Source organism: Rhamphochromis longiceps, linkage group LG18, assembly GCF_057381845.1.
Source record: "Rhamphochromis longiceps isolate RC_006_pf linkage group LG18, R_longiceps_female_GT1.1, whole genome shotgun sequence".
NCBI classification, from domain to species: domain Eukaryota; kingdom Metazoa; phylum Chordata; class Actinopteri; order Cichliformes; family Cichlidae; genus Rhamphochromis; species Rhamphochromis longiceps.
Genome location: NC_140574.1, coordinates 7,724,611 through 7,737,120, shown reverse-complemented (window position 1 = coordinate 7,737,120; position 12,510 = coordinate 7,724,611).

Sequence of the window (12,510 nt, the reverse complement as noted above, 5' to 3'; positions counted from 1 at the left end):
CTCTTCATTTGAAATGCAGGCTATTAAAATGATTCAAATTTGATACACTATTCACTTAAAGTGTTTATATTTTAAGTAATTAAATACATTTAAAATGCTTTTGTTGCATAAGATGAAAAGACGTGTACATGCATACGTATTTTTCAATATTTCTCTGGGATTCTTATCTGCACATCTTTGCCCTCCAAATCAAGTCAAACCCAAATGATTTTGAGACTCGAGCCTTCTGTTGTTGTGCAATTGCTGATTGTTTAAATTAGTAAACAAATATTCAAATCTTCAAGAAGCAGAAATATGCCTTGCATTTGGTCATTCACGAGAAAGTCGTTGCGCAAAATCTGCATAACCGCTAGGTGGCGCCAAACATTAATAATCCTGCAGATGCAGCACAGACTCCTTTCTCTCGCTCTCTCTCGCTCTCTCCACACACTCACACACACACTTGGGGTAAAATAGGATTTTCCACGCTGCCTTCCTACTTCACACTGTTTCCGCTGAGAAATAATTTAATTTGGGGCTCCTTTGATCCCTGAACACATAAAAAAATCAGAAATAGCTCAACCATAGCTTCAGTCCAGACCTTTGTGTTGACTTAACTAAACATAAATTAGCCTGCATCTGAATTTATGTGTATGTGAAACAAGCTGCACGACACCCAAGTCTGTAACAGAAATATGGGTCTCAAAATTATCAACCACTTATGGCTGCAAATATGTGAACTTTGTTCAAAGCTTTTTGTTAAAGTTTGTTCAGTTTTCAAGAGTTTTCTCCATCAGTATAAACTAAAACTATATTTAAATAATAATCTAAAGCCCTTGTTTTTCTGTTATAGGTCTCTCACTGTACCTGGTGGTAGTGAAATTAAGGAATACGAGGGGAAAATGTGTTAAAATTTGAGTGTCTGCCCAAAAAAATGTTGAATGGATGTTTATAACAGGGATGGAGTTTCGAGAGCGTCCTCTGCTGCTACATCACTATCTGGTACGGGAACTGCAAAAGAAGTCTCTGCAGCGGATAGTGGGGACAGCACAGAGGATCACCCTCTCCCACCCATCTCCCAACTCTACAACAAACACATCATCCGACATGCGAACAACATAGTGAAGGACACTTTCCACCCCTCACGTGTGCTGTTCTCCCTCCTTCCATCTGGCAGACGGTTTCGCAGCATCAAAACCATAACGGCCTGACACTGCAAGAGCTTCTTCCCCCAAGCAGTCAGAGCCCTCAGCTCACTCCCACCAAAGGACTGATACACACCTTTACAAACACCTTACAAAAGATTCAAAAACAACAAAAACTTTCACAAATCCACTACAAACTGGACCTGGGAACAATATGCTTACTTGCACACTCAGTCACATAGTTACTGAGCACACATCTAAACTATACTATATTTGCACATTTTGCATCTTGCACATGTCTTCGTCCTCACTCGTCTACAATATCCTGGTAAAGACTTGAACCTGGTATTCAATACCAACTGCACAATCCCCTTTGTATAGTCTCTGTCCTGTCTTTGTTTATTGTACAGTTAGTATTGTATAGTTATCATTATAGTATTGTATAGTACGGTATAGTTAGTAATTAGTACCTTTTTAGCCCTTAATTCTACCGAAATTTAGCATGTTAATTATTTGTAATTCCTAGTTTTATATATCTCTTGGAGATATATCTTTTATACACTTATAAATATAAACAGCATTTCGGTACACTGTACACTGTGTATACTGCTGTCTTGACAATAAAGCTCTTGAATCTTGAATCTTAACTATTGCTGCTTTTGATAGAAACACTAGTCAGTCAAATGAACTGCTCTTATTTTATAAAGGTCTAAAAACCAGTTGGCAAGCGGCTGGCAACCACTGGTCACTAAAACGTGTATTCCCTGATACTGGCAGCTGCTGTGAAACTAGGTGAGGGTTTGTTTGGTTGGGGGGAGGTTGACCCAATGGTAACTAGTCCTCCTGACACAGGCCAGTCAGAACACCAAAGTTGGCATAAAGGGAGCGGAGCTAAAGCAGCTTGTTTCACACAGACGTCAAACTAAAAGAGTGCAGCAAGGCTCAGAGTAAACTGAATCATACAAAGCTACTGTAGTGGAGTCCAACAACAGAAATAAAGAGCTGGAAATGAGTAGGGTAAGTCACGTATATTATGTTTACCAGCATTAACAGACGCTTCTCTCTCAGCTTGAATAAGCGCACTCATACATAAATAATGCACTCGCTCCTCTCACGCCGCCTCTGTTTCTCTCACCTCCTTGACTTAACAAGTTTACATTAAAAATATCTCCTCCTGCCTGTCACGCTCTCGCCGACATCCTGCATCATCGTGAACGTAATAATCCGGTATTCATCCCGCGCCCGCCGCTGGGAGCCAGAGGAGTGTGAGCTCCACAGAACCGGAGCATGTGGGCGGCTGCGAAATCAGGATTCCCTCAGCACGGAGCAGCTTTTTAGACGCTTTCTGCTGACACAATGAAAAACTCATAATTGAGTTCTGTTCCGTGGTCGCACTGACATGAGCCTCGCTTTCTACTTCTTTACAAGATTAAAAAAGGAGAAAAAAACACAGAAAACGGAAAAGACGGCGCACAATCGAGATGATTTCAAATGGTACAAAGTGGCATTTCGGCGCATTCATGAGTCAGATTTGTGACTTTTTCAACATGACATGTATTGCAGTATCAGTCTGACATTAACATTAATACTGATGCCACACCACCTCCTCCACCATCTCTTTGCAAAGCTCCCTTTTCATCTTTTCCTGCTTTACTCTCAGTGTCAACCCCCTTTTTGCCCCGCTGTGGCAATACTTGCATCACCCACTTATAAGAACTGAAAAGCATCTTGAGTCTTTAAAAGGAGCTGCTCGTTATGAATCCCTCGTACTCTTACCTCAACTTGTGAAATTATTATAATACAAATGGTGCAGCGTTTAAACCCATTATCATTTAAATTACATTTCCTTTTTTGCGGTTTGTTTAATTTGCTGCTGAATGGGCTCAGTTTGCCCACGAGGATTGTTTAAGTTTTCTCTTATTATTTGAAGATTTCATTGTCTTTGCTCAGACACAGAACACCGTGTACTCCTTCTAACATGGTTTTTCAGACTGAATCTGTCCTTGAAAGGCCTCCGAGAGAAGAAGACCGCCCGCTAAACCTGTGCTGCTGCATTTCACACTTCCTGAAAATAAAAGTCAATGAGTCACATCACGATTGGTCTCACAGAAAATAAGCCAGGTTTCAGGATCGCCTTCACCTGTGGGAGGATGAAGCCACATCTAATGATTGATCCCAAGTGAAGGTTGCAAGATTCAGTTGCCTAGGAAACCCCATAATCTATTTACCGCCCCCTCGCGTGTCAGTCGGTAGCAGTCACTCCAGTCACCCATCTCAAAGGTCAGAAAGGTTTAACTTGGGATCGCTGACATTCATGATTGCCGGTCATTACATTACTGATAATCTCATGGAGAAAACTGGATTTAGCTCCACAGTTCAGCCGAGCTGCCAATACAAAAGATAGCCACCGTACCATCACTCATTAGTTAGAGAAGTCTAGTGTTGAACTGACTTTACCATTTTTGCTGTCACCATCTTGCTTTTTTGAAACCAAACATCAGGAGCACGCGACTGTGAAACTAGATGGGCAGTGATGGTCATGTGTGAGCCTGACTTAAAGCATCCCGTTGATCCTTTTTGACTGATAGCTGTTATAATTAGGAGGTTATGTTGTGCTGAACACAGCCTGAAACTGGCAGCCGAGACCATAAACTTATCAGGTTTAGTGATGTCACAGAAAGCAGCAGGAAAGGGTTGTTTTGTGAGATCCAAGCACCTTGGGACAACAGTTTTTGTGATTTGGTGCAATTTAAATAAAATGTAACTGAGTTGAATTGAAGAGATCCAGCGACATATATATTTTCTTATGCTGCGTGTGTCTCCCAGAGAACTTTTGGGGGAAATTTTCTATGAGATCATCTAATTTATTAAGGGTTGGAAACTCACAGAGGGGAGAAAGACGTGTAGCAGACTGAGAAACACGAAGCTATTAGACTGTGGATAATAGGTAGAGCAGTTTTCACTAAAGTGGATGCCGTTCATGAGTTTCAATATTCGGTTCTGCTCCGTTCTGATCTGCAGGAGACCGAACACCTGCTGCTGCTTTTCATCAAATCTAGTTACTTTTGACTCAACAAGACGTCGTAAAATTTGAATTTAGCTTTAAAGTTGAACGAGAGGTTTTTGTTAATTTGAAATAGCGGTTCATATTTATAAGACTAAAGCGTCTTCTTTTAGAGAAATGATCCCTGTGTTAAGGGTTTATTAAAAAGTCAGCTAGGTCCCTGATAAAGATAATGTGCAGGTTTTGATTCTTAGTCCACTAAAATGATGAAATTTAAACATTTACTTATTATTCCATGAATTTCAGAAAGAAAAACTGCTGAAGATTTTATCTGACTTGTTTCACTTGTCACAGCAGCGTGCACCACTGTGAGCATCTCTTGCCAAGGATGAATGAAGATGTTTGGCCTTCTAAACAGTTATAATGCAAAAAGACAAACATTTACCACATGATCACTGCTAAACACAAAAGGAGGACTGCAGTGGGACTAAAATATCTGCAGGGCTTTGTAGCAGTGCTGCTGACACTTTCAGCTGCTCCCTCATTTCCCAACTAGTCGCCACAGTGGATTTGCATGTTTGATTTGGCACAGGTTTGACCCCGGATGCCTTTCCTAAAGGAATACTATCTTGTGACCCCCCTGAGGCTCGGTTTGTGCCTCCTCCCAGTCTTAAAATGGGGATCTTTTACATGTAAGGCAAATGTGTTAACCCCTGCACCATAACACCACAAAAGAGCTCATTATGTTAGATTTCTTCTAGCTGTATCCAAACATATTGACATGTCATAGTTACTTTCTGCTGGGTTACAACACATCACAAAAATGCTCCATAGATCTACTAATTAAATTATAAAAGTCACGAGAACTTGTAAGAAAGGAGGGCGATAAAAAACAGCTTAATTTATAAATTCACCATCCAAAACACGCGAGCTGCAATGCGGCATTATTGGAGGTACCGGTGGATACTCCACGGTCAAATCAAAGAACAAAGACTGAGACAGTCCCACACTTTGAAGTCAGACTCGAACGAGGTGATCCGACTCTGCAGACAACCTTGATCATCATTATTTGCCCTCTGACTCATCAGCCTTAATGAGCTGGCCTGTCCACAATGTCTCCACTGAGGGTGTCTGCTGTTCATTAGGGCTCCCCGGTAATTGAAAGGCACGACTCTAAATGAAGATATGATGGAAGCTGTGAAAGATAAAGACGGAATACGTGCAAGCCAAGAGCAGTGATAATGAGGCCGGGGTGTGAAAGCGTCTTTGTGCTCGGCTCTCCTTGGCTTTGATTGGGAGCCACAGAAAATAACCTTGATGATGAACGACACAAAGCAATGCCATCATACTCTTGTTTACTATAGCAACGCTTACACCGAGAGACAAAAGCGCAGTCGATGAAATCTGACAAGATTTTCATTGTATCAAAACAGCCAATTGTGACTTTCATTAGCTGAGTGTCTTTTCAACTGGTTTACCATGAAAATGCTTTGGTTAGAGACCAAGTGTGTTTTTATGGTGATATTTTAATTGTCATTCTTGTGAAAAGGTCAAATACACCTGGAGGATAAAAGCTCAAAAAGCTCAAAAAGACAAGATTTTTAAATGAGGCTGTGGATTTCCTAAAATAGTCGGTCTTAGCACATACTGTATATGTCTGGGTCTATTTCCAGCAGTGGATCCACACACATTCGGTGCTCTAATGAGTGGAAGACTGTCACTGCAAACATGTGCCTCACTGCTATGTTAGAGGATATCACCTATACCAACCTTATTTAAGAATACATCTTTTCACAGTTTTGTTCCAATATTCTGTCTTGAAGTTCAATTCAGCAACTCTGTGTAATTAATAGACTGTATTTAAAAAATGGATGTGGCCACTGTGATATTATATACTAGGTTTAGATTCGGCAGTTTTAAGCGGCAGCGTTTTCCAAGCTACCGCGTTGCTGTTTTGGAGCCAGAGGTGACCGTATTTGATCGATCAGGCGCCGACTTATCAGCATAAACCAGCAGGCTGGTTAGCCAGCTGCATCCACATCTGGTGTTGGTGCTAAGTAACAGTGTGAGCCACAAACTTCTTGGATGGGGCGTACCACTCACCAGGCTTTATCAATTGTTCCTTTATGCCAATAAAGTTGCTCTAAATGGCATTGAACAAGGTCAGGAAGCAAATAATCCACAGTAAGAGTTATTAAAACAACTGACTCAAAACCCCTCTTTGTACCAGGCTCTAAGCAGGCTTTCTATTGCTCTAAATGTTAACATGAGAGTCAATGTGGACTAACTAACTTCCTGAGCCAGCCTAAAGTGACAACTACAAGGAAACTGCATTTTTTAGTAATTCCATGTTAGCTTAATGTTTCATTTTCTTGGTTAATATTATAGATTTAATCACAGAATGTGGCAACTATGGTTCAATGAGCCAAAACTGAACATTTTTAGTTTGTTTTCTTTCAGTTGTAATTTTATTTTTTGCCCCATGCCAAACCTTTTTGAAGTAAACCTCATTCGAAGCATTCAGAGTCGGTGTTCACGTCCATCTGTGTTACGCTGCTACTGTCTAATAAGTGACCATTTGTGCGAGATTTATGAGGGGAAATTCGTGGCTTTATTAAGAGTTAGTAAATCATTGACTGAATGACTTGTACTGACGCATCCACATGATTACACAACAGAGCTTTGCTCACACTGTATAACAAACACGGAGCTATAATTGGTCTTTAGAAGCATTAAGGCGCCGGCCACTGACAAAAGTTATGTGAACCCCTCTGTGGGAGAAAAACTGCAGTTTGTAAAGTTAACTCTCCGGAAACAGTTTCACGAGGATTCACCTGATAGTTGCTGAGTGTCTTCATGTGTGATGCAGAGAGTTTACTGCTAGTTTAGCCTTTCACTGACTAAACAAAAGTCAAACACTGACTCGGATGTGTAACTGAAACGTGACTTACACAAAGGTGACAAAACTACTGAGCTGTAACAGACGTCTGCACAGCTCCCACAGTGGTGCTGCCATAGTAACAGAAATCCAGAGCTGGTGAGCTGCTTTGTGTTTGCTGTTTCACACCCAGTGAGACTTTACAAGGTCATGTGGGATTTTTCTTTGAAATTCTTAAGAAATTTGAGCTGTGAGTTACTCCCACTGTGATCACAGGTCAGAGGATTTGATGGCAAACACACTGATGTGGACATTCACCTCTAAATCACGCACAAATGTGGGTTTGGATCTGCAGAATTTTTTTTTTCAAGGTGTGTTGCCATACTTTTTATTATTTCATGTATAGATACATCTACCTGCGTCAGTATATGTGTGAGTACTCCCTGTGAGCCAAAAGCTCAGACTTCAAACTGCTCTAAAACCTCTGATGCAGTATTTTTCTACTCATGGCTCTGTATGATGTCACTGAGGGGCTAAAATGGCTAATATGGCCATCTCAGGTATACAACTGCCTCTTGACAGCTTAAAGGGAGAGTAAAGGAGCTTAAAACAGCTTCTTACAGACAGAAGTGCTACATTGAGGCCCAGTATGAGATAAATCAGGACTATTTTGAACTGCGTCTCATGCAAAGCTCCTCTAACCAGGTTCACCGATAATAAAAATAGCTGCAAAATAGCTAAATAAGTTCCCTTTAAGTGTTTTATTTCAGACAAAGTGGCTATTAACACTGCAATTAAAGACATCTTATGCATGGGCATGAACTATGCTTGATTGCTTAAAAGTTTCTCGGTGAAGAATTTGATCATAAAGCATATCAAACAATTTCAATCTTTTGTTTATGAAGCTACTTTCATGCAGGGAGCTGTTTTCTGGGAGTTCTGATAAAGCCGCTCACCTGCACAGCACCAAACAGGAGACAGATAATTAGAGAGTAGCTCATAATGCAGAGGAGAAATTAGCAATTAGCTACAGGATGCATTTCCCTGAACAGTCAACTGAGGTAAAAAACAAACAAATGAAAGACCTGAACGAAAAATGAATGAAGATGGCTTTAATAATCCCAGCAGGGGACGTGATTAATAGTTCTGACGCTACGTGATGAAAGCATGACACCAAATCAATTAAAAAGACACAAAAGATATATAAATTAGCAACTTAATGTAATTTTAAGAACATGCTGATCAAATATTTACTGAGTTCAGCTCAAGAAGTCAGTTTAATTCCACTCTTATTAAATTGACTCTTTAAAAACTTCAGATTTTCTGTGAAGTTTGAGTGAGTTATTTTTTTGCATGTTTTCCTCAAATTGAAATCACGGCTGATTCTTTCAGTAGAAAAAATTCAACATTTTACTGAAAAACATTCTGAGCAGACCTGTAGCAAAACTGAATTTCTTTCAATAACGTGGCAGGAATCGGCACTTCTTCAGTAAAGCTCTTTGAAGAAATGAAAATTGCTCAAATTTCCAACAGGTTGGTCTCTAAAAAATATTTTGTCCTTTTTATCACAGCTACTCAACATTGTTAGAAAATCACAAATTACAAGCCGTGCTTTGTGCTTTTGCTTTGACAGACTTTCGTTACCAGCATTTGTTGACTGGAACTGGAAACATAACAAAAAAAATAGAAACATCCTCAGAGTGATGCTGAAAAAAGTAATCAATGGATTTGTTTCTTGTAAATTAGCTTTAAAAGCTCACTAAAAAAGGTTCAGTTGATCCAAAACACCACAGCGAGAGTGCTAACAGAGACTCGAAAGGAGGATTGTCTTCTTTTCCTTCTCTTCATTTTGGACCCTTCAAATCTTGAAGCACTTCACTGTCAAACTATAAATTAGCAACTTAATGTAAGGAACCTCACATGTGGCTCCTTGAGTTTCTTAATTGGAGGCAGACGCTTGGATTCAGGAGACAGACGCTGTCTCTAGTTTTAAGAATAGGCTTAAAAACGTTCCTGTTTATAAAGCTTATATTTAGAGCTGGATCAAATGAGAATGAACGACCAACCTGGTTTGATCCGAGCTTTCTAGCTTCCTACTGTCGCCACTCGCAGTCTGAACATTCAGGTTGTCTCTTTACTGTATGATCAAATTTTTATCAACTGAAAAGAAATAAGAAATAAGGAGGAAGTTGGATCTGAAACTAGCCTGCATTAGCCCAGGAGTGTCAAACTACATTGTTGGCCCACTTTGATCTCAAGTGGGTCAGATTGGTGAAATCCCCCCTTCTGAAAAAGAAAGGCAACTTCAAAAATGCTGCAGTGGCAAAGAGAAAAAGTCTGTCAGCACAAATTACAGAAAAGTACTGAGACTGTCCTGTAATTATAAAACAACAAGTTTGTTATAAGTCACAGAAAATATCCATTTGCTTTTATTGTTGTAAAAAGCTGATAGTGAAAAAACAGGAAACTTTATGTTATTTAATTGTTTATCTGTTACTTAATTGCTTTGGTGTGGTAAGAATGGCTGTGGGAGAAGTCTCTATCAGCAGGAAGAATTTATTTCCTCCTTTACTTCTTCCAAAGCCGTCCAGTGGGCCAAATTAGACTCTTCTGGGTCCAATTCTGGCCCCTTGGCCTTATGTTTGACACCCCTGCAGTAGACTATTCTTAGAATAAAATTAGCACTGGCTTCACACAATGGACCAATCTGAGTACGTCCTGTGCCTTTATCCTCAAGCTGAAATGAATCTTTTTGTGCAAACTTGCACTAACCTCTTCTCACAGATAAAGCCAGCCTCCCACTAACATCCCGACTCTTTGCCTTTCCATTCTTTCACTTTTATTTCTCTGCATTTTGCTGAACCTGCGCATTAAAACTTTGATTTCAGCCATATTAACCACTTTCAGCGCATTTACTTTGAACTAAAAGCGAAATCGGCAGCACTTTTCCGAGACCCAGTATCAGGTCACGTCCCTAAAACTGTCTTGCATTTACACTTCATCACTTTCTATCTTTTTGAAACAAGCAATTACAGGAGAAAGATCTAAATATGATCAAGTCAGTCGCACAGCAAAGGCAATCTCTCTCTGGGAGTTAGACTCCGCTGTGCTCATTTACTTTGCAGCTCTTATCGACTTTGCTTTTCCCTCTCTAAGAAGTAGAATTTACATTTAAATGTCATCGCTTATCCTGCCCAAATTGCTGCAGTGAATAGAAGCCACGAGTAAACAGCAACACTATGTCTGGATGGCCTCTTTTTCTTTTTTTTGCAGGGGAAAATAAATGTATGTTTGCCCAAACTTTGATTTAAAAACTGTGTGTGTGCTGCAGTACTTTTCCGTGCGTTTTAGTTGTGAGCCACCTTGATGTGGAAAAAAACCCGGTGAAAAACACTTCATGACCTACGCTCACTACACCCACTCACGCTGCTTTATTTTCAGCTTTAAACACCAAAACACGGCTCAGGGTCCTCTGCCTGTTATTCAGTCAATGAATAAAAGGGACACACGTGGGCATGAGGCACAAAGAGGAGAACTAAACCGGTTCATCAGGGTACAGTCACCTTACAGTAAATGCAGCGGTTTGGGGAGGGTGGATACCTGTAAAGCTGGCTGTTACTTTTAGAGGAACTGAAGACTTGAACCACAGTTTGTGTGATCAGAAGAAAAGTGGAATTAAAAGCTGTTACAATTATAACGTCGGAGCTCTGCTGCACAGGTAGGGTGAAGTTTTAGGTGATTATGAGGGGGCTCAGAGGAAAGCTCAACACAGACACAAGTCAGCTGATATGGTCTGGATATCTGAGCAGGATTCATGCTGGAAGGCTCTAAGGTGAGGAGGCCCAGCAGCAGTTATTCCTCTCAGCTGGGTCTGTATTTCACTAGAAGAGGAGGCTGAAAGGAGGGCGATCTGGGCATCTCTGCTCAGATAATTTTGCTTGGGTTTATGTCAGCTGAAGCCAGTTCTCTAAGACAGGCCTAACAGACCCTGGTGGTGTCAAATCATAAACCCTAAACCAGATGGAAGAGAGGTCAGGGTCAGTCACTACTGGGTGCTGTGGTGTTGTCTTGAAATCTGAGGAAATCTCCACCATCTGTAAATCTCTCTGTGACTCACAGACGCCATGTTTGGAACTCAAACCTCCCCCAGGTAATATTTGCCCTGAGGGATGATGTTATGGCATCATTGAGAGAGATCTGGCTGTTTGTTAAAAAGCAGGATTACTCTAATGAGGGTGCATGTTTTCACCCAAAACTAATCAGGTCATCTTTAGTGGCTAAAACTAACCAGTGAGTAAAAGTGAAAGAGAAAATAATTCAGCAAGTGTTAAAAAAAAAAAGCCAAACAAACTGTAAAACGGTCTCACGGGGGCAGGAATCAGCATCTCCTGGCTGACGAACCTGTGCTGCCACGCTTCCAGCCTCCTGCTGCAGGCTTTGCAGGTCTTTGACAGAGGGCCATAGAGGACTGCAGCGGCTGCTGCGTCAGAGCATTGCTGCCAAAGGACGACGCAGGAGACGGTAAACTGAACAGCAACATATAGTGTCCCAGGATGATAACATGGTGCAGCTTCAGCTTGAAAAAAAAGGGAAAGGTGGCTTCACGTTCTGCAGTCGCAACATTAAAACTATGGATTATAGCTCAATAATACATAAGGGAACAGAGTGACACTCCTCTTATTCTGCTACACAATAGATAGTAAAAATATATATGTAGACATTTTACAGGTTGGATTATTTTCGTCCCTTCACTTTTTCCTCTTGTACAAACCAAAATGGATAAATGTCACCAGCGACTTCTTAGAGGAAGAGGAATTGATCTTTTTTTAATTTAATATTAATTTCTGAGTGAATCTTTTGGAAAAGTGTTTAATGAAAAATATATCATATTAAGGCTCATGTCACTGCAGGCTGCTACTGTGCAAGCATTTTGAAAACTAGCTTTATGCGTTTTAAAGTTGTATCACTTAAACACTTTAATGAAAGTGCTGAGTCAGCAGTTTCATAAACCACTGGCTATAAAATGTGTGGAAGGAGCAGCTGCCAGCCTTCTTCCAGCTGCAGCAGGGGTGTCAAACATAAAGCCTCTGGGCCAGAATCGGCCAGGCCAAGACTCCAATCCGGCCCACTGGACATCTTTAGAAAATGTAAAATGAGTTTGACATCCATGATCAAAGGGATAAATATAGCAGGACACTTTACTAATCCTTCCCATGAAACTGGATCAAGTAGCTGAAGCGGGAGTATTCAATGTTTCCATCTTTATATCATAATGTCATAACATATAATGATCATTTAAACCCAATTCTGCAGAAGTCATTGGTTAAAGCAAGTTAACCGCCTCTCATTATGTAGCTGAATGAAACTATTTTTAATGGAAAAAAGAAAAATAAGAATATCACCTTAAGAACTCATTTTTAGTCCAAATTCCTTTTAAAAACAATCAGTTTCTGGTGCCATGGTAATAAAAGTTTCAAGTTTAAAGATTATATCCTTATGACAGG